Source organism: Bos indicus x Bos taurus, chromosome 5, assembly GCF_003369695.1.
Source record: "Bos indicus x Bos taurus breed Angus x Brahman F1 hybrid chromosome 5, Bos_hybrid_MaternalHap_v2.0, whole genome shotgun sequence".
NCBI classification, from domain to species: domain Eukaryota; kingdom Metazoa; phylum Chordata; class Mammalia; order Artiodactyla; family Bovidae; genus Bos; species Bos indicus x Bos taurus.
In genome coordinates, this window is record NC_040080.1 from 41,363,675 (window position 1) to 41,389,259 (window position 25,585).

At 40.1% G+C, this 25,585-nt stretch overlaps 1 pseudogene; it reads left to right on the forward strand.

Moving 5' to 3' along the window:
• The first annotated feature begins 1,422 nt into the window (after positions 1-1,422).
• Positions 1,423-23,057, forward strand: LOC113893440 (annotated as a pseudogene).
• The last annotated feature ends 2,528 nt before the right edge of the window (positions 23,058-25,585 follow it).

Genomic DNA, 25,585 nt, shown 5'->3' on the forward strand with positions numbered 1-25,585 from the left:
ATATTTGCAAAACATGCAACCAAAAAAGAGTTAATACCCAAAATATACAGACAGCTCATACAAACCAATATCAAAACACAAACAACCCAATTAAAAAATGGGCAGAAGACTTAAATAGAAGTTTCTCCAAAGAAAACATACAGATGGTCAATAGGCATATGAAAAGATGCTCAACATCTCCAAAGATTAAAGAAATGCAAATCAAAACCACAATGAATGATTACCTCATGCTGGTCAGATGGCTATCATCAAAAAGTCAACAAATAACAAATGCTTGAAAGGATGTAGAGAAAAGGAAATCCCCCTATGCTGTTGATGGGAATGTAAACTGGTACAACCACTATGGAAAACAATATGGAGGTTCCTTGAAAAATGAAAAATAGAGCTACCATATGATCCAGCAATCCAACTCCTGGGCATATATCCAGAAAAGTTGAAAACCCTAATTTAGAATGATACATATATCCCAGAATTCATAGCATTATCACTTATAGTATCCATGACATGGAGTACATCATGCGAAATGCTGAGCTGGATGAATCATAAGCTGGAATCAAGATTACTGGGAGAAATATCAATAGCTTCAGATATGCAAATGGTACTCTAATAGCAGAAAGGGAAGAGGAACTAAAGAGCCACTTGATGAGGGCAAAAGAGGAGAATGAAAAGGCTGGTTTAAAACTTAACATCCAAAAAACTAAGATCATGTCATCTGGTCCCACCACTTAATAGCAAATAGGAAGGGGAAAAGTGGAAGCAGTGAAAAATTTTATTTTCCTGGTGTCGGGACCAGTCCAACAACAAACCAACCTGAGGGATCAGTACCACAGAGGAATAAAGAAAAAGAAGACTCAGAAATAAAGTGGGAATCAGGGGGCTGATGCCATTCGCAGGCAAAAGCCCAGATCCTAATCCTTGCAATACTTTGGCCACCTGATGCAAAGAACTGACTCATTGGAAAAGACCCTGATGCTGGGAAAGATTGAGGGCAGGAGGAGAAGGGGACAACAGAGGATGAGATGGTTGGATGGCATCACCAACTCAATGGACATGGGTTTGGGTGGACTCTGGGAGTTGGTGATGGACAGAGAGGCCTGGCGTGCTGTGGTTCATGGGGTGGCAAAGAGTCGAACACAACTGAGCAACTGAACTGAACTGAACTAATCCTTGCATGCCTTTTATTGTTAACTTCTACTTCCTTGTTCGTGCTCTAGAGATATCTGTTCTTTACAATCTCAGATTGGGGGTAAAGATATAGAATGCACAATCCTCAGTGTCAAACCTTCAGGCCTTTCATGACTTTGTTTAGCCCTTCAGCTAGTGACGCCCTTTCTCAGCAACTCCCTCAAGGCTCTGGTTACAGGAACAGTCACTAATGGTTTTCCATCAGTTGCATCAGTACTTCAATATCTTGTTTTCAAGATGTCTTTCCAAGATGTACTTTTTACTGCTCCCAGCCCTTCGCCTGGGGGAGATGAGAAAGTCATTCTTATTTTTCAAAAAAGCCCTGTTAATTATAGTACAGGCCTGTGCATAGCATATTCCCTACATCGGGACTCTAAAATCATTGTGGACAGTGACTGCAGCCATGAAATTAAAAGGTGCTTGCTCCTTGGAAGGAAAACTATGAAAACCTAGACAGCATATTAAAAAGCAGAAGCATTACTTTGCCATCAAAGGTCCATATGTGTATAATCAAAGCTATGGTTTTTCCAGTAGTCATGTATGGATGTGAGTGTTGGACCATAAAGAAGGCTGAGCACCAAAGAACTGATGCTTTCAAACTATGGTGCTGGAGAACTCTTTTTTTTTTTAATATTTATTTATTTTTAATTGATTGATGATTGGTTTACAATATTGGTTTGATTTCTGTCATACATCAACACGAATTAACCATAGGTATACATATGTCCCCTCCCTCTTGAATCTCCCTCCCACCTCCCACCCATTCCCACCCTTCTAGATCATTACAGAGCCCCAGTCTGAGTTCCCTGAGTCATACAGCAAATTCCCATTGGCTATCTATTTACATGTGTTAGTGTATATGCATCCATGCTACTCTCTCCATTTATCTCACCCTCTCGCTCTTCTCTCCTACCCTTGTCTATAAGTCTCTTCTCTATGTCTGCATCTCCATTGCTGCTCTGTGAACAGATTTCATCAGTATCACCCTTCTAGATTCCATATATATGTGTTAATATAAGATATTTGTTTTTCTCTTTCTGACTTACTTCACTCAGTATAATAGGCTCTAGGTTCATCTACCTCATTAGAACTGACTAAAATACATTCCTTTTTATGGCAGAATAGTATTCTATTGTATATATGCACCACAGCTTCTTTATCCATTCATCTGTTGATGGACATCTAGGTTGCTTCCATGTCTTGGCTTTTGTAAACAGTGCTGCAGTGAACACTGGAGTACATGTGTCTTTTTCAGTTTTTATTTCTTCAGGGTGTGAGCCTAGAACTGGTATTTCTAGAGCATATGGTGGTTTTATTCCTAGTTTTTTAAGGAATCTCCATACTGATTTTCATGGCTGATACTACCTTCTTGGCTGTATCAATTTACATTCCCACCAGCAGTGTAGGAGGGTTCCCTTTTTGGAGAAGACTCAAGAGTCCCTTGGACAGCAAGGAGATCAAACCAGTCAATTCTAAAGGAAATCAACCCTGAATATTCATTGGAAGGACTGATGCTGAAGCTGAAGCTCCAATACTTTGGCCACCTGATGTGAAGAGCTGACTCATTAGAAAATACCCTGATGCTGGGAAAGATTGAGAGCAAGAGAAGAAGGGGACAACAAAGGATGAGGCGGTTGGATGGCATAACTGACTCAATGGAGATGAATCTGAGCAAATTCTGGGAGAAATGAAGGACAGGGGAGCCTGGTGTGTCCATGGGGTCACAGTGTCAGACATGACTTACCAACTGAACAACAGCAACGAAGACACAGGAACAATCCAAGTGCCCATCAACAAATGATTGGCCCATTAACAGATAACTGACTTAAGATGACTGGCTTAAGAATTAAATGTTGAAAACAAACAAATGGGGAGGAGCCAAGATGGCGGAGGAGTAGGACGGGGAGAACACTTTCTCCCCCACAAATTCATCAAAAGAGCATTTAAACGTCGAGTAAAATCCACAAAACAACTTCTGAATGCCGGCAGAGGACATCAGGCACCCAGAAAAGCAACCCAACTCTTCGAAAGGAGGTAGGAAAAAATATTAAAGACAAAAAAAAAGAGACAAAAGAGGGAGGGACGGAGTTCCGTCCCGGGAAGGTAATCTTGAAAAGAGAGAAGTTTCCAAACACCAGGAAACCTTCTCACTGCCGAATCTGTGCCGAGCTTTGGAAGCACAGAGGGTAACGTAACAGGGAGAAAAAATAAATAATTAAAACTCGCAGATTGTGAGCCCTACGGTAACTCCCCCAGCGGAGAAGCAGCACAGACGCCTGCATCCGCCATTAGCAAGCGGGGGCTGGGCAGGGAGGCGTGGCGCAGGCTGCATCACTGAGAGTAAGAATCTGGCCTGAACACCCTGAGCGCTATCTGAGCGAAATAATTTGGGCTAGCAAACCAGACTGTGGGATATCTACCACGCGAAAAGCCAGCCCTAACGTAAGACCGCCAGGCCCGCGCACGGAACAAAGGACTGAACAGAGATAGCCGGCTGCAGATCTTCCCCCTCCAGTGACAGGCAGCCAGAGCCGGAAGGGGGCAATCGCAGCCCCAGAGAGACATTATCTATAAAACTGTAAGCAGGCTTCTTTGCTAACTAAAACTTCTTGGGGGTCTGGACAGTCAACATCTGCCTGAGAAGGTGCACCAGTTTTACACCCAGATAACCGAGTGGCGGGGAGGCGATAAGTCGCAGCATTGGCGCTCGCCAAACACCTCATCACCTGAGCTGCTCAGACCTGGGAAGAGCAGAAAACGCAGACCCAACTGAGTCTGCGCCTCTGAGGACTACCCGAGTGCCTGAACCTGAGCGGCTTGGACCTGGGAGGTGCATGCAACCCAGGGCCGGCCTTGTATTGTTCCCAGCAGAACAACCTAGAGCCCGAGCAGTGTGGGCAGGGAGGCTACACGCGCCGTGAGCGGGGGCAGACCCAGGGTGGCTGAGGCACTGCGAGCCCACGCCAGTGTTGTTTGCAGCATCCCTCCCTCCCTCCCCACAGCGCGACTGAACAAGTAAGCCTAAAAAAAAAAAAAAAAAGTGTCCTCTACCGTCCCCTTTGTGTCAGGGCGGAAACCAGATACTGAAGAGACTAGCAAACAGAAGAAGATATAACAGAGGGAAACGCCTTGGAAGCTACAGGCAATAGATCAAAACCCTGTGGTTACTACGGACTACATAGGAAGGGGCCTATAGATCTTGAGAAATATAAGTCTGACCAAGGAACTAACCAAAAATGAACTGAACCCACAACACCCACAACAAAACCAAGAAAGTCCTAGATATATTTTTATTATTTTTACGATCATTCTTTCTTTCTTTTTTTTTAATTAAAAAAAAATTTTTAAGTCCTCTATTGTTCCTTTAATTTTCACTTTTATAACCTATTACTTTGCAAAAAAAAAAAAAAAGACCCTATTTTTTCTTCTTCAGCAAACTTCATATATATATTTTATAACCTTGTTTTTTTTTTTTTTTTCTTCTTTTCTTTATCATTGTATTTTTGAAATTCCAAACTCTACTCTAGATTTTTTATTTTTGCTTTTTGGTATTTGTTATCAATTTTATACCTATAGTTTTTTTTATATAATTTCTGTGACTTCTTTTTTTCTTCTTCTCTGTTTCTTTCTCTTCTTCTTTTATATAACATTGTATATCTGAATGACATCAATTTTGTACCTGTATTTTCTTTATAATTTTTGTGACATTGTTTGTTTTTGTTTGTTTTCTCTCTTTATTTTTCTTCTTCTTCTTTTTTTTTAACATTGTATTTTTGAAATTCCAAACTCTACTCTAGATTTTTAATTTTTGCTTTTTGATATTAGTTATCAATTTTGTACCTGTACTTTCTTTATAATTTTCGCGACCTTGTTTGTTTTTGTTTGTTTGTTTTTTCTCTCTTTCTTTTCCTTCTTCTTTTCTTTAACATGGTATTTTTGAAATTCCAAACTCTACTCTAGATTTTTAATTTTTGCTTTTATGTATTTGTTACCAACTTTGTACCTTTAAGAACCCAATCTTCAGGACCCATTTTTCACTAGGGAGCGAGATTACTGGCTTGACTGCTCTCTCTCCCTTTGGACTCTCCTTTTTCTCCACCAGGTCGCCTGTGTCTCCTCCCTAACCCCTCTCTACTCTACCCAACTCTGTGAATTTCTGTGTGTTCCAGACGGTGGAGAACACTTAGGGAACTGATTACTGGCTGGATCTGTCTCCCTCCTTTTCATTCCCCCCTTTTATCCTTCTGGCCACCTCTGTCACCTTCCTCCTTCCTCTCTTCTCTGTATAACTCCATGAACATCTCTGAGTGGTCCAGTTGTGGAGTGCACATAAGGAAGTGACTACTGGCTAGCCCACTCTCTCCACTATTGATTCACCTCATCTCATTTGGGTCACCTCTAACTCCCTCCTCCTTCTTCTCTTCTCCATGTAACCCTGTGAACCTCTCTGAGTGACCCTCACCATAGAGAAACTTTTCATCTTTAATGTAGATGTTTTATCAATGGCGCTGTATAGAAGGAGAAGTTTTGAAACTACTGTAAAAATAAGACCGATAACTGGAAGCAGGAGACTTAAGTCCAAACCCTGACTCCAGGGAACTCCTGACTCCAAGGAACATTAATTGACAGGAGCTCATCAAATGCCTCCATACCGACACTGAAACCAAGCACCACACAAGGGCCAATAAGTTCCAGGGCAAGACATACCAAGCAAATTCTCCAGCAACAAAGGAACACAGCCCTGAGCTTCAAAATACAGGCTGCCCAAAGTCACCCCAAAACTATAGACATCTCATAACTCATTACTGGACATTTCATTGCACTCCAGAGAGAAGAAATACAGCTCCACCCACCAGAACACCGACACAAGCTTCCCTAACCAGGAAACCTTGACAAGCCACCTGTACAAACCCACACACAGTGAGGAAACGCCACAATAAAGAGAACTCCACAAACTGCCAGAATACATAAAGGACACCCCAAACTCAGAAATTTAAACAAGATGAAGAGACAGAGGAATACTCAGCAGATAAAGAACAGGATAAATGCCCACCAAACCAAACAAAAGAGGAAGAGATAGGGAATCTACCTGATAAAGAATTCTGAATAATGATAGTGAAATTGATCCAAAATCTTGAAATTAAAATGGAATCACAGATAAATAGCCTGGAGACAAGGATTGAGAAGATGCAAGAAAGGTTTAACAAGGACCTAGAAGAAATAAAAAAAGAGTCAATATATAATGAATAATGCAATAAATGAAATTAAAAACACTCTGGAGGCAACAAATAGTAGAATAACAGAGGCAGAAGATAGGATTAGTGAATTAGAAGATAGAATGGTAGAAATAAATGAATCAGAGAGGATAAAAGAAAAACAAATTAAAAGAAATGAGGACAATCTCAGAGACCTCCAGGACAATATTAAACGCTACAACATTCGAATCATAGGGGTTCCAGAAGAAGAAGACAAAAAGAAAGACCATGAGAAAATACTTGAGGAGATAATAGTTGAAAACTTCCCTAAAATGGGGAAGGAAATAATTGCCCAAGTCCAAGAAACCCAGAGAGTCCCAAACAGGATAAACCCAAGGAGAAACACCCCAAGACACATATTAATCAAATTAACAAAGATCAAACACAAAGAACAAATATTAAAAGCAGCAAGGGAAAAACAACAAATAACACACAAGGGAATTCCCATAAGGATAACAGCTGATCTTTCAATAGAAACTCTTCAAGCCAGGAGGGAATGGCAAGACATACTTAAAATGATGAAAGAAAATAACCTACAGCCCAGATTATTGTACCCAGCAAGGATCTCATTCAAGTATGAAGGAGAAATCAAAAGCTTTTCAGACAAGCAAAAGCTGAGAGAATTCTGCACCACCAAACCAGCTCTCCAACAAATACTAAAGGATATTCTCTAGACAGGAAACACAAAAACAGTGTATAAACTTGAACCCAAAACAATAAAGTATATGGCAACGGGATCATACTTATCAGTAATTACCTTAAACGTAAATGGGTTGAATGCCCCAACCAAAAGACAAAGACTGGCTGAATGGATACAAAAACAAGACCCCTACATATGTTGTCTACAAGAGACCCACCTCAAAACAGGGGACACATACAGACTGAAAGTGAAGGGCTGGAAAAAGATTTTCCATGCAAATAGGGACCAAAAGAAAGCAGGAGTAGCAATACTCATATCAGATAAAATAGACTTTAAAACAAAGGCTGTGAAAAGAGACAAAGAAGGTCACTACATAATGATCAAAGGATCAATCCAAGAAGAAGAGATAACAATTATAAATATATATGCACCCAACACAGGAGCACCACAGTACATAAGACAAATGCTAACAAGTATGAAAGGAGAAATTAACAATAACACAATAATAGTGGGAGACTTTAATACCCCACTTACACCTATGGATAGATCAACTAAACAGAAAATTAACAAGGAAACACAAACTTTAAACGATACAACAGACCAGTTAGACCTAATTGATATCTATAGGACATTTCATCCCAAAACAATGAATTTCACCTTTTTCTCAAGCGCACATGGAACCTTCTCCAGGATAGATCACATCCTGGGCCATAAAGCTAGCCTTGGTAAATTCAAAAAAATAGAAATCATTCCAAGCATTTTTTCTGACCACAATGCAGTAAGATTAGATCTCAATTACAGGAGAAAAACTATTAAAAATTCCAACATATGGAGGCTGAACAACACGCTGCTGAATAACCAACAAATCACAGAAGAAATCAAAAAAGAAATCAAAATTTGCATAGAAACGAATGAAAATGAAAACACAACAACCCAAAACCTGTGGGACACAGTAAAAGCAGTCCTAAGGGGAAAGTTCATAGCAATACAGGCACACCTCAAGAAAGAAGAAAAAAGTCAAATAAATAACCTAACTCTACACCTAAAGCAACTAGAAAAGGAAGAAATGAAGAACCCCAGGGTTAGTAGAAGGAAAGAAATCTTAAAAATTAGAGCAGAAATAAATGCAAAAGAAACAAAAGAGACCATAGCAAAAATCAACAAAACCAAAAGCTGGTTCTTTGAAAGGATAAATAAAATTGACAAACCATTAGCCAGACTCATCAAGAAACAAAGGGAGAAAAATCATATCAACAAAATTAGAAACGAAAATGGAGAGATCACAACAGACAACACAGAAATACAAAGGATCATAAGAGACTACTATCAACAATTATATGCCAATAAAATGGACAACGTGGAAGAAATGGACAAATTCTTAGAAAAGTACAACTTTCCAAAACTCGACCAGGAAGAAATAGAAAATCTTAACAGACCCATCACAAGCATGGAAATTGAAACCGTAATCAAAAATCTTCCAGCAAACAAAAGCCCAGGTCCAGATGGCTTCACAGCTGAATTCTACCAAAAATTTAGAAAAGAGCTGACACCTATCCTGCTCAAACTCTTCCAAAAAATTGCAGAGGAAGGTAAACTTCCAAACTCATTCTATGAGGCCACCATCACCCTAATACCAAAACCTGACAAAGATCCCACAAAAAAAGAAAACTACAGGCCAATATCATTGATGAACATAGATGCAAAAATCCTTAACAAAATTCTAGCAATCAGAATCCAACAACACATTAAAAAGATCATACACCATGATCAAGTGGGCTTTATCCCAGGGATGCAAAAATTCTTCAATATCTGCAAATCAATCAATGTAATACAGCACATTAACAAATTGAAAAATAAAAACCATATGATTATCTCAATAGATGCAGAGAAAGCCTTTGACAAAATTCAACACCCATTTATGATAAAAACTCTCCAGAAAGCAGGAATAGAAGGAACATACCTCAACATAATAAAAGCTATATATGACAAACCCACAGCAAACATTATCCTCAATGGTGAAAAATTGAAAGCATTTCCTCTAAAGTCAGGAACAAGACAAGGGTGCCCACTTTCACCATTACTATTCAACATAGTTTTGGAAGTTTTGGCCACAGCAATCAGAGCAGAAAAAGAAATAAAAGGAATCCAAATTGGAAAAGAAGAAGTAAAACTCTCACTATTTGCAGATGACATGATCCTCTACATAGAAAACCCTAAAGATTCCACCAGAAAATTACTAGAAATAATCAATGACTATAGTAAAGTTGCAGGATATAAAATCAACACACAAAAATCCCTTGCATTCCTATACACTAATAATGAGAAAACAGAAAGAGAAATTAAGGAAACAATTCCATTCACCATTGCAACGGAAAGAATAAAATACTTAGGAATATATCTACCTAAAGAAACTAAAGACCTATATATAGAAAACTATAAAACACTGGTGAAAGAAATCAAAGAGGACACTAATAGATGGAGAAATATACCATGTTCATGGATTGGAAGAATCAATATAGTGAAAATGAGTATACTACCCAAAGCAATTTATAGATTCAACGCAATCCCTATCAAGCTACCAACAGTATTCTTCACAGAGCTAGAACAAATAATTTCACAATTTGTATGGAAATACAAAAAACCTCGAATAGCCAAAGCGATCTTGAGAAAGAAGAATGGAACTGGAGGAATCAACCTACCTGACTTCAGGCTCTACTACAAAGCCACAGTTATCAAGACAGTATGGTACTGGCACAAAGATAGAAATATAGATCAATGGAATAAAATAGAAAGCCCAGAGATAAATCCACACACATATGGACACCTTATCTTTGACAAAGGAGACAAGAATATACAATGGATTAAAGACAATCTCTTTAATAAGTGGTGCTGGGAAATCTGGTCAACCACTTGTAAAAGAATGAAACTAGACCACTTTCTAACACCATACACCAAAATAAACTCAAAATGGATTAAAGATCTAAACATAAGACCAGAAACTATAAAACTCCTAGAGGAGAACATAGGCAAAACACTCTCCGACATACATCACAGCAGGATCCTCTATGACCCACCTCCCAGAATATTGGAAATAAAATCAAAAATAAACAAATGGGACCTAATTAACCTTAAAAGCTTCTGCACATCAAAGGAAACTATTAGCAAGGTGAAAAGACAGCCTTCAGAATGGGAGAAAATAATAGCAAATGAAGCAACCGACAAACAACTAATCTCAAAAATATACAAGCAACTCCTACAGCTCAACTCCAGAAAAATAAACGACCCAATCAAAAAATGGGCCAAAGAACTAAATAGACATTTCTCCAAAGAAGACATACAGATGGCTAACAAACACATGAAAAGATGCTCAACATCACTCATTATCAGAGAAATGCAAATCAAAACCACTATGAGGTACCATTTCACATCAACCAGAATGGCTGCGATCCAAAAGTCTACAAATAATAAATGCTGGAGAGGGTGTGGAGAAAAGGGAACCCTCTTACACTGTTGGTGGGAATGCAAACTAGTACAGCCACTATGGAGAACAGTGTGGAGATTCCTTAAAAAACTGGAAATAGAACTGCCTTATGATCCAGCAATCCCACTGCTGGGCATACACACTGAGGAAACCAGAAGGGAAAGAGACACGTGTACCCCAATGTTCATCGCAGCACTGTTTATAATAGCCAGGACATGGAAGCAACCTAGATGTCCATCAGCAGATGAATGGATAAGAAAGCAGTGGTACATATACACAATGGAGTATTACTCAGCCATTAAAAAGAATACTTTTGAATCAGTTCTAATGAGGTGGATGAAACTGGAGCCTATTATACAGAGTGAAGTAAGCCAGAAGGAAAAACATAAATACAGTATACTAACGCATATATATGGAATTTAGAAAGATGGTAACAATAACCCGGTGTACGAGACAGCAAAAGAGACACTGATGTATAGAACAGTCTTATGGACTCTGTGGGAGAGGGAGAGGGTGAGAAGATTTGGGAGAATGACATTGAAACATGTAAAATACCATGTAAGAAACGAGTTGCCAGTCCAGGTTCGATACACGATACTGGATGCTTGGGGCTAGTGCACTGGGACGACCCAGAGGGATGGTATGGGGAGGGAGGAGGGAGGAGGGTTCAGGATGGGGAACACATGTATACCTGTGGCAGATTCATTTTGATATTTGGCAAAACTAATACAATTATGTAAAGTTTAAAAATAAAATAAAATTTAAAAAAAAAAAGAAAGAAATGTCACCTTGGATCTAGAGAATATTATAGTTAGTGAAGTAAGAAAAAGAAAGACAAATATCATATGCTGTCACTTATATGCTTATCCACTATATGTGGAATCTTTAAAAAATAATACAAATGAACTAATTTGCAAAACAGAAACAGACTCACAGGCATAGGAAACAAAGTTGGGGTTACCAAAGGGGAAGAGAGTCGGGGAGGGATAAATTAGAAGTACGGGATTAATAGATACAAACTACTACACATAAAATAGATAAGCAAAAAGGATTTACTTTTTGCAGGGCGTTATATTCAATATCTTGTAATAATCTATAATGGAAAATAATCTGAAAAGTATGTAGATATATACATATAACTGAAAAAGAAAGAATGCCATGTGAGAACAGACATTGACTGAAACCACAGAGCTATAAATCAAAGAACAGCAAGGACTGCTGACAACCACCAGAAACTAGGAGGAGACAAAGGATTTTTCTCAGAGCTTTTGGAGGGACCATGGCTTTGCTGAGAGGCTTTCCCAGGTAGCTCAGCGGTCAAGAATCCAACTGCAATGCAGGAGACGCAGGTTCGATCCCTAGGTTGGGAAGATCTCCTGGAGGAGGAAATGGCAGCTTTCTCCAGTATTCTTGCCTGGAAGATTCCATGCACAGAGGAGCCTGGAGGGCTTTAAGTCCTTGGGGTCATAGAGTTGGACATGACTGAGCAGGCACTCACTCACTGGCCTTGCCAACACCTTGATTTTGATTTTGGACTTGTAGTTTCCAGAATCATGACAGAATAAATGTTGTCCTAAGCCACCTAGATTGTGGTCTAGTAATTTGTTATGGCAGTGCCGGGAAACTAATACATATGGCATGTGAGTTATATCCTAATAAAGGTGTTCTATTTTGTTTTGTGTTTTAAGGGTTCTAGATTTAGGTTGTCATAAGTGGAAATTTATATACTCTAGTGGCAGAAACCACTGGACATTTAGAAGACGAAGAACTCCCCTAACCATGTAGATTTCTCTGGAGGATATGAACTTACGTTTTATTGCATATGAAACTGTTTTGGTGACTGGCAGTGTAATTCAGTCATTCCTAGGTCTTTTATTCTTCTGTGGCTAAGTCGCTTCAGTCCTGTCTGACTCTGTGCAACCCCATAGACAGCAGCCCACCAGGCTCCCCCATCCCTGGGATTCTCCAGGTAAGAGCACTGAAGTGGGTTGCCATTTCCTTCTCCAGTGCATGAAAGTGAAAAGTGAAAGTGAAGTCCCTCGGTCATGTCCGACTCTTAGTGACCCCATGGACTGCAGCCTACCATGGAATCCATCCGTGGGATTTTCCAGGCAAGAGTACTAGAGTGGGGTGCCTTAGATAACCAATAAGGACCTAGTGTATAGTACAGGGAACTCTGCTTAATATTATGTAACAATCTAATTGGGAAAAGAAGTTGAAAAAGAATAGATTCATGTGTACGTATGACTGAAACTTTGTTGTGCTACTGAAACTAACATGACACTGTTAATTAACTCTTGTTCATTGTTCAGTTGCTCAGTCATGTTGCACTGTTTGTGATCCCATGGACTGCAGCATCCCAGGCTTCCCTGTCCTTCATTATCTCCCGGAGTTTGTTCGAACTCATCTCCATTGAGTCGGTGATACCACCCAACCATCTAATCCTCTGTTCCCCGCTCCTTCTCCTGCCCTCAATCTTTCCCAGAGAGTTTTTATTCATCAGACAAAACTGAGGACTTCAAGCCTGGGACACAGCATCTCAGATCACTCTGAGATACTGCTCCAAAGAAGTAAGGGAGAAGCCAGGATCCCATGGCTCAGCGGTAAAGAATATCCCTACAATGCAAGAGACACAGGAGATGCAGGTTCAATCCCTGGGTCAGGAAGATCCCCTGGAGGAGAAAACGGAAACCCACTCCAGTATTCTTGCCTGGAAAATTCCATGGACAGAGGAGTCTGGCGGTCTACAATCCACAGGATCGCGAAAAGTCAGACACAACTGAACACACACACACAGGATACGTGAGTTTTTGTAAGAAAGACCAGGTAGTTGGAACACCAAAAATTATTATTAATTAAAGAAAACCAGATCTCTCAAGTTAGGGAATTTAGTGCTTTTCTCTATGTCTCTGTGTCTCTATTTCTGTTTTGCAAATAATATCATCTATACCATTTCCAGGTTCCACATATTTGTGTTAATATATGACATTTATTTTTCTCTTTCTGATTTACTTCACTTGATATGACAGTCTCTAGGTCCATCCATGTCTCTACAAAGACATAGAGATGGCCAAAAAACACATGAAAAATGCTCAGCATCACTAATTATTAGATAAATGCAAATCAAATCTATAATGAGGTATCACCTCACACCTGTCAGAATGGCCATCTTTTAAAAATCTATGAACAATAAATGCTGGGGAGGTTGTGGAGAAAGGGAACCCTCTTGCATTGTTGGTGTGAGTGTAAATTGGTACAACCACTATGAAGAACAGTATGGAGGTTCCTTAAAAGATTAAAAATAAAACTACCATATGGCCTAACAATCCCACTTCTGGGCATATATCTGGAGAAAACCATAATTCCAAAAGGTACGTGTATCCCCAATGTTCATTGCAGCACTGTTTACAATAACCAAAACATGGAAGAAACCTAAATGTCCATCAACAGAGGAATAGATAAAGAAGATGTGGTACATATATATACAATGGAATATTACTCAGCCATAAAAAGGAATGAAATTGGGTCATTTGTAGAGATGTGGACATCCTGCTTCTATCCTAAGTTCCCTCAAGGCTTGGAGTGGCTGTAGTGTGATGGTTTGATGGCTGCAACTTTTGTTACTATTATGGCAGGCTATATTTTTCAGTCACACCCCCCATGCACACACAAGGGGCAGTTTTCACCCATGACTTTTCAGGTCCTTCTTCCCTTGGGTAGGACAATCCTGAGACTGGTATGTTGCATTATCTCTCAGAGTTTTTCCACGTGATAACTAGTTTAATAGTGCACTTTTCATTACTTTCCGCTCTTTTTCTGTCATTTCTCTACTTCCCTTTCCAGTGTTCCCTCCCAGCTGCCCAACTAAAAGTATTTTCTTTGGATTCTTTTTGTCTGGAATTAAAATCAGGCAAAATTTGGTTGAGAAAGCTCTACATCCCCCTCCAAATAATGGAGCTGCTTCTTGTTATTTGGTCTGAATGTCCCTATATCTGTTTCAGACTCATCACAATGTTGATATTTTTTCAGTCTCTTGGAAACTAACTTCTTTGAAACCATGCATCTTTAATTAAAGCTTTAAAGGAGATGACTGATCCTAAAACTGATGCTCCAATACTTTGACCACCTGATACAAAGAGCCGACTCATTGGGAAAGACCCTACTGCTGGAAAACATTGAAGGCAGGAGGAGAAAGGGACAACAGAGGATGAAATGGTTGGATGGCATCACCAATTCAATGGACATGTGTTTGAGCAAACTCCAGGAGATAAGGACAGGGAAGCCTGGCATGCTGCAGTCCATGGGGTCACAGAATCGGAAACTACTGAGCTACTGAACAACAAAAACAAATTGCAATACTGGAGTAGGGATATTCCACCCTCTGAGACCATTGCTTTTGCTATTCCTATCTACCACTTGCAATATTAACGCTACCAATTTCAAAAATGACTTCTAGAGATGCAGGAAGACCACCTTTTCTTCATAGCAAACTGTGCTTTGTTGGTTTGTTTGTCAAAAGCAATATTTGATGGTGAGAGATAGAGGATGGCCAATGGGAGTTATAGAGAAAGCATGTACTGCGTGCATCATGACATCTACAATGGCATAGGAGAACTAAGAACTAAGAGCTGTGCAGGCACAGGCCTAATTCTGGCTCTTTTAATGACAGTGCTTGTTAACTTGGGCAAACTTACTTATCTGTGAACAATCATATAATAAATTAACAGCAAGTACTGTTAACTCTGCCTCCAATGTATATCTCAATCTACCTACTTCTTTCTATATGTTCTATCACCTAAGCCAGACCACTAATTTCCTATCTAGAGTTTAGTAACAGCTTCCTCTGGCTTTCTTGTTTCTCTGCTGGCCCCAATACAATTTATCCAAGATACCAAAGCAGAGGTATATGTAAGAATTTAAATTTGATGCAATCCCCTGTTCAAAGCTCCTAATGGTTTTCCACCTCACTTAGAAAAAATATCCATACTTATAACGACCCTCTTGATATTAACCTCCCCCCGCCAAACCTGTCTTACTTTGTTGTGGCTGGCAGAGTCTGAGGTGGCCCCCCATGACCCCTTCCTCTGGTATTCACACCTTGTGTAATCTTCCCCCGTTTAATAGATGGGGCCTGGACGTGTTTTTACTCAATAAAATGCAGCAAAGGTGATGGAGTGCTCCTACACCAATAACATTTCATGAGATTGTAACCCATCTCACAAGGAGACTCTCTCTCCCTTGCTAGCTTTGAGGAAGCAAGCAGCCATGTAGGAAAAGCTCACATGACAAGGAACTGAAGGCAGCCTCCAGCTGACAGCCAGCAAGAAATGAAGGCCTTTGTCCAACAGCCTAAAAGGAACTGAGTTCTGTCAACAACTTCATGAACTTGGAAGTCAGTCCTCAGATGAGCCTCAGATGAGAACCCAGCCCTCACCTTGCTCAGAAGACCCAGCAAAGCTGTGCCTGGATTTCTGATTCACAGAAACTGTGTCATTTTAAGCTGATAAATATGCAGTAGTATTGTTAATGCAACAATAGGTAATTCTTGTCTTCCACCACACTCCTCTTCATCCTCTATAATCTACCTACACTGAGCCTTTTTGCTGGTGTCCCCATATGTCAAGGTTATTCCCTTCTAAGGGCCCTTACACTTGCCATGCTGTCTGTTTAGGAGGTTCCTAACCCAACTCTTCACTTAGTCGACTTTATCTTGCCATTCAGGTCTCAACTGTAGTGTTCATTCTTATCTACCTAACTAAGTAGCAACCCTGACATTAGCACATTATACAGTTTTAGTTTTCTGCATAAAGCTTTTTACTACCAATAAAAATTTATTTAGTTTCCTTACTTTGTTGTTGTGTTAGTAGCTCAGTCATGCCTGACTCTTTGTGACCCTGTGGACTTTAGCCCACCAGACTCCTCAGTCCATTGGATTCTCCAGGCAGGAATACTGGAGCTATTCAAGACCGAGGATCTTGTCTATCTTGTATGTCTGGAACCTAAAAACAGTGCCTAGCAACATTCCATAAACACTTGTTATCACTGAATGAGCATTGGGCAATATTTAAGCTTCATCCAGTGATAAAATGATCTCAGGTCCAGAAAAGGGCATATGCAAAGTTGTTCATTGTAACTGTATTCGTGGCACAGTGAGTGGGGGATAATTTGGATGCCCATCACTGGGAGGATTGATTAGTAAAATATGGTAGATGCACACGTGGAGCACTGTGCAGCAATTAGAAGCAACAGATCAGATATACACACTGAAATATGGTTGGACTGAAAGCATAGCACCCAAGACTTGGATGTATAAGATGCACATTTTTATAAATAAAAATACACATTTTGTAAGAACAATACAAAAAGATAGAACCACATTAAAGTTAAATAGATTAGAATTCTTTCATATAGGAGAGGAAGGAGATACAAGTGGGAATAAGGGTAAGAGGGCGTAAATGAAACAAGAGAAGGACCTTGCTCAGACTACTGATGGAGTCTTGATAATGTACTAGAATTGGGCTGTATGATTAATTCACTCTTCTGCACCTGCTAAGGCCAAATAAAATCATGTGATTCAGAGATCATAGGAGACACCAGAAAGTATCACTAATAATGACTGTTGGATTAAATACTAGAAGGTGACCAACACTAGAAGGTTCCCTCCTTGGTCCCTTCTCCCTCCTGACCAACACTAGAAGACTCTCACCATTCCCTCATTCTCCTTATGGAATCAAGCATCTAAGTGCTTCCAAATTTTCTCTCAAATAGTCTCCACCTCTCTTAGATTTCCTTTATGGTTAGACTCAGGTTCAATTGTCATGACACAGTCGCTTCACAAGTCTGTGCCCTTTTCTTAGAAAGTATATAATATCTGATTACCTCTCTTTGAGTGATGTACAGCTATTAGTGATCAATGCTGTAGTCTTTAACATCAAACAAGGTCTCTTTAGTCTTTGATGATCTCAGGCTAATTTTCTAGTATATTCCTAAGGAAGAGTTCGTGGCAACAATATTCTCTGAGTTTTTAAATGTTCATAATGGTTTGCCTATAGCCTTTAGGGTTGAAAGTCAGCTCAGATCAGATCAGATCAGTTGCTCAGTCATGTCCGACTCTTTGCGACTCCATGAATCGCAGCACGCCAGGCCTCCCTGTCCATCACCAACTCCCGGAGTTCACTCAGACTCACGTCCATCAAGTTGGTGATGCCATCCAGCCATCTCATCCTCTGTCGTCCCCTTCTCCTCCTGCCCCCAATCCCTCCCAGCATCAGAGTCTTTTCCAATGAGTCAACTCTTCACATGAGGTGGCCAAAGTACTGGAGTTTCAGCTTTAGCATCATTCCTTCCAAAGAAATCCCAGGGCTGATCTCCTTTAGAATGGACTGGTTGGATCTCCTTGCAGTCCAAGGGACTCTCAAGAGTCTTCTCCAACACCACAGTTCAAAAGCATCAATTCTTCGGCACTCAGCCTTCTTCACAGTCCAACTCTCACATCCATACATGACCACAGGAAAAACCATAGCCTTGACTAGACGAACCTTTGTTGGCAAAGTAGTGTCTCTGCTTTTGAATATGCTATCTAGGTTGGTCATAACTTTCCTTCCAAGGAGCAAGCGTCTTTTAATTTCATGGCTGCAGTCACCATCTGCGGTGATTTTGGAGCCCAGAAAAATAAAGTCTGACACTGTTTCCACTGTTTCCCCATCTATTTCCCATGAAGTGATGGAACGGGATGCCATGATCTTCGTTTTCTGAAGGTTGAGCTTTAAGCCCACTTTTTCACTCTCCACTTTCACTTTCATCAAGAGGCTTTTTAGTTCCTCTTCACTTTCTGCCATAAGGGTGGTGTCATCTGCATATCTGAGGTTATTGATATTTCTCCCAGCAATCTTGATTCCAGCTTGTGTTTCTTCCAGTCCAGCGTTTCTCATGATGTACTCTGCATAGATGTTAAATAAGCAGGGTGACAATATACAGCCTTGACAAACTCCTTTTTCTATTTGGAACCAGTCTGTTGTTCCATGTCCAGTTCTAACTGTTGCTTCCTGACCTGCATACAAATTTCTCAAGAGGCAGATCAGGTGGTCTGGTATTCCCATCTCTCTCAGAATTTTCCACAGTTTATTGTGATCCACACAGTCAAAGGCTTTGGCATAGTCAATAAAGCAGAAATGATGCTTTCCTGGAACTCTCTTGCTTTTTCGATGATCCAGTGGATGTTGGCAATTTGATCTCTGGTTCCTCTGCCTTTTCTAAAACCAGCTTGAACATCAGGAAGTTCACGGTTCACGTATTGCTGAAGCCTGGCTTGGAGAATTTTGAGCATTACTTTACTAGCATGTGAGATGAGTGCAATTGTGCAGTAGTTTGAGCATTCTTTGGCATTGCCTTTCTTTGGGATTGGAATGAAAACTGACCTTTTCCAGCCCTGTGGCCACTGCTGAGTTTTCCAAATTTGCTGGCATATTGAGTGCAGCACTTTCACAGCATCATCTTTCAGGATTTGGAATAGCTCCACTGGAATTCCATCACCTCCACTAGCTCTGTTCGTAGTGATGCTTTCTAAGGCCCACTTGACTTCACATTCCAGGATGTCTGGCTCTAGGTCAGTGATCACACCATCGTGATTATCTGGGTTGTGAAGATCTTTTTTGTACAGTTCTTCTGTGTATTCTTGCCATCTCTTCTTAATATCTTCTGCTTCTGTTAGGTCCATACCATTTCTGTCCTTTATCAAGCTCATCTTTGCATGAAATGTTCCTTTGGTATCTCTGATTTTCTTTAAGAGATCCCTAGTCTTTCCCATTCTGTTGTTTTCCTCTATTTCTTTGCATTGATTGCTGAGGAAGGCTTTCTTATCTCTCCTTGCTATTCTTTGGAACTCTGTATTCAGATGTTTATATCTTTCCTTTTCTCCTTTGCTTTTTGCTTCTCTTCTTTTCACAGCTATTTGTAAGGCCTCCCCAGACAGCCATTTTGCTTTTTTGCATTTCTTTTCCATGGGGATGGTCTTGATCCCTGTCTCCTGTACAATGTCACGAACCTCATTCCATAGTTCATCAGGCACTCTATCTATCAGATCTAGTCCCTTAAATCAATTTCTCACTTCCACTGTATAATCATAAGGGATTTGATTTAGGTCATACCTGAATGGTCTAGTGGTTTTCCCTACTTTCTTCAATTTAAGTCTGAATTTGGCAATAAGGTGTTCATGGTCTGAGCCACAGTCAGCTCCTGGTCTTGTTTTTGCTGACTGTATACAGCTTCTCCATCTTTGGCTGCAAAGAATATAATCAATCTGATTTTGGTGTTGGCCATCTGGTGATGTCCATGTATAGAGTCTTCTCTTGTGTTGTTGGAAGAGGGTGTTTGTTATCTTTGGCACACATTTTCTTTGCTTAACACACGATGAATTTCCAAACTTCTGTGTTCCAGCTTATAACTTTCTCCACCTGGAAAATTTCCTTCTTACTTGTCATCTGTCAAACTCTATTCAGCCAACTGGGCTTTCTACTACTAAAAAAGCATTCCTATCTCTTTTTGACAGAGTTAAGTTCTGTTTTCAATAGTGCAACTTTAGGAACTTCCCTCATGGTCCAGGGGCTAAGACTCACCACTTGCAAAGCAGGGGCCCAGGTTCAATCCCTGTTCAGGCAGCTAGATTCCACATGCCACAACTAAGAGTTTGCATGCCACGACTAAGGATTCCACATGCCACAAGAAAGACCCAGCACAGCCAAATAAATAAATTTTTTTTTTAAATATTGAAACTTTATACATTTCTCTCTTATACCACTCAACATAGCATACGTAACTACAACTTACTAAGTACTTCCTGTGTGCCAAGCACAGTTGCAGTGAACTAATTACATGTAGTGCACTATATACACACTTGTACATATGTGTTCTTGCTCTGGAATTTAAAACTGAATAATATTTGTATTTACCTAGAAAACTAGGAAAACAAAAGAAATTTATGTTTTACTCTTTCTCTGGTGGCCTCATTTAATTTTCAATCACCATGAAACAGTGTCAGACTTCATTTTTGGGGGCTCCAAAATCACTGCAGATGGTGATTGCAGCCATGAAATTAAAAGATGCTTACTCCTTGGAAGGAAAGTTATGACCAAGCTAGACAGCATATTAAAAAGCAGAGACATTACTTTTTCAACAAAGGTCCATTTAGTCAAGGCTATGGTTTTTCCAGTGGTCATGTATGGATGTGAGAGTTGGACTGTGAAGAAAGCTGAGTGCCGAAGAATTGATGCTTTTGAACTGTGGTGTTGGAGAAGACTCTTGAGAGTCCCTTGGACTGCAAGGAGATCCAACCAGTCCATTCTAAAGGAGATCAGCCCTGGGATTTCTTTGGAAGGAATGATGCTAAAGCTGAAACTCCAGTACTTTGGCCACCTCATGTGAAGAGTTGACTCATTGGAAAAGACTCTGATGCTGGGAGGGATTGGGGGCAGGAGGAAAAGGGTGACAGAGGATGAGATGGCTGGATGGCATCACCGACTCAATGGACGTGAGTCTGAGTGAACTCCGGGAGTTGGTAATGGACAAGGAGGCCTGGCGTGCTGCGATTCATGGGGTTGCAAAGTGTCGGACACGACTGAGCGACTGAACTGAACTGAACTGATACCATCCCTGAACTTTCATCCCGTTGCCTCTATCTTAGTACATGCCAACACCTCGGGTACTTCAGAGTTTGTTTTCCTGAAGACACTTTTCTTAAAGCTTTCTAAGCTGCTTCAGTCTGGGCTGCAGGCTCTCAGGTGCTGATATCAGAGGTTATCTTCACAGTCACCTGGGAGTTCCCTTTGCCTCTTTTTTTGTTATGGATTTCCTATTTTCTGGATCTTAGCCATTTTCTTCAATTAATTTCCTGTAACTCAACTACTAGAGATTAAAACTTACTCTATCCTCACATGTGATTGATAGAGTGCCTACTTTTTTTTTTTTTAACTTTACATAATTGTTTTAATTTTGCCAAATATCAAAATGAATCCACCACAGGTATAGTTTTTAATTGGAGGATAATTGGTTTACAATATTGTGTTGTTTTTGCCATACTACATTAATCAGCCATAGGTATACAAATGTCCCCTCCCTCATGAACCTCCCTCCCAACTCCCACCCCTCTAGGTTGTCACGGAGCCCCTGACTTGAGCTCCTTGAGCTGCTATGGAGAACAGTATGGAGATTCTTTTAAAAATTAGGAATAAAACTGCCATATTACCAACAATCCCACTGCTGGGCATATATTCTGAGAAAACCATAATTGAAAGAGACACATGTACCCCAATATTCATGGTAATACTATTTACAACAGCTAGGGTGTGGAAGAAACCTAGATTTCCATCAACAGATGAATGGATAAAGAAGTTGTGGTACATATATGCAATGGAATATTACTCAACCATAAAAAGAATAACTTTGAGTCAGTCCTAATGAGGTGGATAAACCAAGAGCCTGTTATACCGAGTGAAGTAAGTCAGAAAGAGAAAAACAAATATCGCAATGCATATATATAGAATCTAGCAAGATGGGCCTGATGAGTCTATTTGCAGGGCAGCAATGGAGTGCCTACTTTTTAATTCCAGGCTGATGATTTTTTCTCTCCAAATATTGAAGACAATGTTCTACTGTCTTCCAGTTTTCGGTGCTGCTGTTGAGTAGCCAGTGCCATGATGATTTTGAGTCCTTTACAGGTGGTATTGTTTTAAACCTGAAAGCTTTTCTGATCCTCTTTTTATCCCAGGGTCCTGAAATTTCTAAGTGAAGTGGCCTAGTGTATTCAGCGGGCCCTACCAATCAGACACTCAATTCTGAGAAATTTTTTAAAATTTTTTCTCCAATAACTGCCTCCTCTCTACTTTGCTTTTTCTCTCTCCACGGAATGCTTATCATTCAGATGTTCTGTCTCTTGAGCTGATTTTCTAATTTTCTTCTATTTGCTTTCCTAATTTTCATTACTTTGTCTTTTTGTTCTATTTTCAGAGACATTTCCTCACCTTTAATTTATGATCTTACTCTTTAAAGAGGTTTTCAGTCCATCATTTTATATTTCTTAAAATGCAATTATGAAACAAATAAATACCAGCACCTAGTATAGTGCCTCACATGGCACTAGGTGCTGAGTACAGAGTTCTTGAAAAATGAATGTATTTCAACCCCCAACCTGGCTCTTGGAGTTAAAACATCAAAATAGCTACAGTAGCTTTTCCCCTTTTTTCTTGCTTCCTCCCACTCTGGGATTGGTTGGCCTGAGCACTCTCCTGTTTGCCCAATGAAACTGAGGAAATCAAGGACTTTGTGCTCACAACCAGGTGAAATAATGCCAAATCTGTCAAGATGAAGAGAATCATGGACAATCCAGAGTTTAAAGCTTGAGATAGCAGATACATCTAAACCTTAATCGTCACAGACCAAGAGAAGGCAGAGAAACTAGAAAGCTGTCCCTTCCCCAGGTTTGGCAGTGAAGAAGCTGAAATGAACCAGGCATGCTAATCTGAACTATATTTAAATGTTTTTTTATTCTTAAAAAAAAAAAAAAAAAAGCAGCTGGCAATAGGCTTCATGAATTTCTCATTGCCCTCTTTTTCTTAGAAATAATTACTACTATTTAGTTTTTTAAAAAGAGATTTTTTTATGTGGACTATTTTCAAAACATCTTTATTGAATTTGTTATAATATTGCTTCCATTTTATGTTTTTTGGCTGCAAAACATGTGAGATCTTAGCTCCCTGACCAGGGAATTGAACCCTCACCCCTGCATTGGAAAGTGAAGTCTTAACCACTGGTCCTCCAGGCAAATACCTACTGTTTAGTTTTAAAAGTACTTTTTTTTTAAATTTCATTATATAACTTTTATTGTGAAACATTTTAGGCATACCAAAAGCCCCACAGAGAATTATTAATATATAACAAACATCTACTACTCAGCCCAAGAGATAAAGCTTTCAAGTGTCATTGACGCCCCCACCACACCATGTGTCCCCTTCCTAATCTTATTACCTTTCCTCACATCCCTCTTATGAATTGATGTTTATCATGGTCACACATTAAAAATATGTTTGCTATGTATGTATTGATTGTTGTTATTTTTAGTTGCTGAGTTGTGTCTGACTCTTCACCATACCATGGACTGTAACCCTCCAGGCTCCTCTGTCCATGGAATTTCCCAGGCAAGAATACTGGAGTGGGTTGCCACCTCCCTCTCCAGGGAATCTTCCCCACCCAGGGATTGAACCCACATCTCCTGCATTGGCAGGCAGGTTCTTACCGCTGAGCCACCTGGGAAACCCTGTTGTGATAACTTTGATTACAGTAGCTCTGCTTCCCTCCTCTTAACTGCTGCCTAGATATCCACGAAAAAGTACTTTTGAATTAATAACTTGATTTTCCATGTTGTTTATATAGACTAATTTTTTCTAAGCTAACATATTTAAAAGTATCAACTATTCAGATAAGCTTATTTGTATAGTAAAACTGAAAAACAAACTGATAACTGTTCTGTTCTAATATGGTAAAATAGCAACTGATAAAAATACTATGATTTGTAGGTCTCAGGTTTTTTTTTATTCTTCTATTTTTTCAGTTTCCTCAAAATTCTTTTCTGTTTGCTTTTATCTCTAGACTTTTTCATGCAGAAGACTTTCCTCAAACATTTGGCAATTCTTACTGATTCATTTATGGTTGAGTGTGAGGCTCTAAAACCCAATAAGAAGACCTGAGTGGGGAAATAAAAAGTACTGATTTGTCGACTTCATTGCAGAATAACGGGCAGGAGCCAAGCCATCTGCTAAGGGACACAGCCTCCCAAATGCATTAGCATTTCTAGGTCTTTTCCCCTGGAATGGTCACTTTCCCCAGGGGAAACTCTCCCACTAGCTTTTTACCTTGGTGAGTGTCAATTCTGGGAGCCAAGTTGGTAAAGAGGCTTTAGAATCTTACTTCACAAGATGCTGATTTCAGTTTAATCCCCTTGCTTTACACAGAGCTCCCTGCTCTTCCTCTATGCCTGAACTTGGAGTTCCTAATTCAATGCCCTTCCATTTTCTATTGGGGCAAGTTATTTGGCTGCCTGGGGTGTAAAAAGGGATACAAGAGCCTAACTGTTTCCTTTACAGAATTTCAGTTTTTCTGTCTTCAGCCCCTCACCCCTGCCTTCAGAGATAACTGGCACCACACCTCCGAGATGTTCCAGGCTCCTAAAGCAAGGTTTTGCATCTTGGCTTCTCTCCTGCAAGCAATATGGTTCAGATTTCCCTGGTCTGCCAGATCAGCTGGTCTTGCCCATCTGCCTTTTGGCTTCCAAAACTGGACAGACATCTTTCAACTGCTCTTCTACATCCTACTGTTTTCTCTCCTCGTGGTCTTCTCTTTCTTACAGGTTTATATCTTTTTTAATCCCTTAAGTACCATCTGGTTGGAGATTTAGGAAGGAACAGAGGTAAATGCAAAGTATCCAATCCTCTGGGCTGAGCAAGAATATTGTTCTTTGAACCTCTCTGTTAGGCTGCTTCTGTGTACATGTGTGTGTGTTCTCAGTCGCTCATCATGTCTGACTCTTTGCAACCCCATGTACTATATAGCCCATCAGGCTCCTCTGTCCTTGGGATTTCCCAGGCAAGGATGCTGGAGTGGGTTACCGCGCCCTCCTCCAAGGGATCTTCCTGACCCTGGGTTCGAACCCATGTCTCTTGCATCTCCTACACTGGCAGGCGGATTCTTTACACCACCTGAGAGTCCCTCCTGTATGTATAGGCTGCATAGCTATCTTCTACATAGGTTATCATTTTTCTTGAAGGCAGTGACCTGAAAATAAAAAGATTTCCCACACTCCTAGGAAAAGATTAAATGTTCTGTAGCTGTGGCAATAAGCAACCACCAGAACCAGTTCTAAACTGCATTAATGAATCAATGGCAACTTGCCTAAATGAACACACTTTTGAAAGTTAGCCAGAAACGGCCCTGTGCTTTTGAAAGCCAGCCAGTCCACACCATTATCTAAGCAAGCAG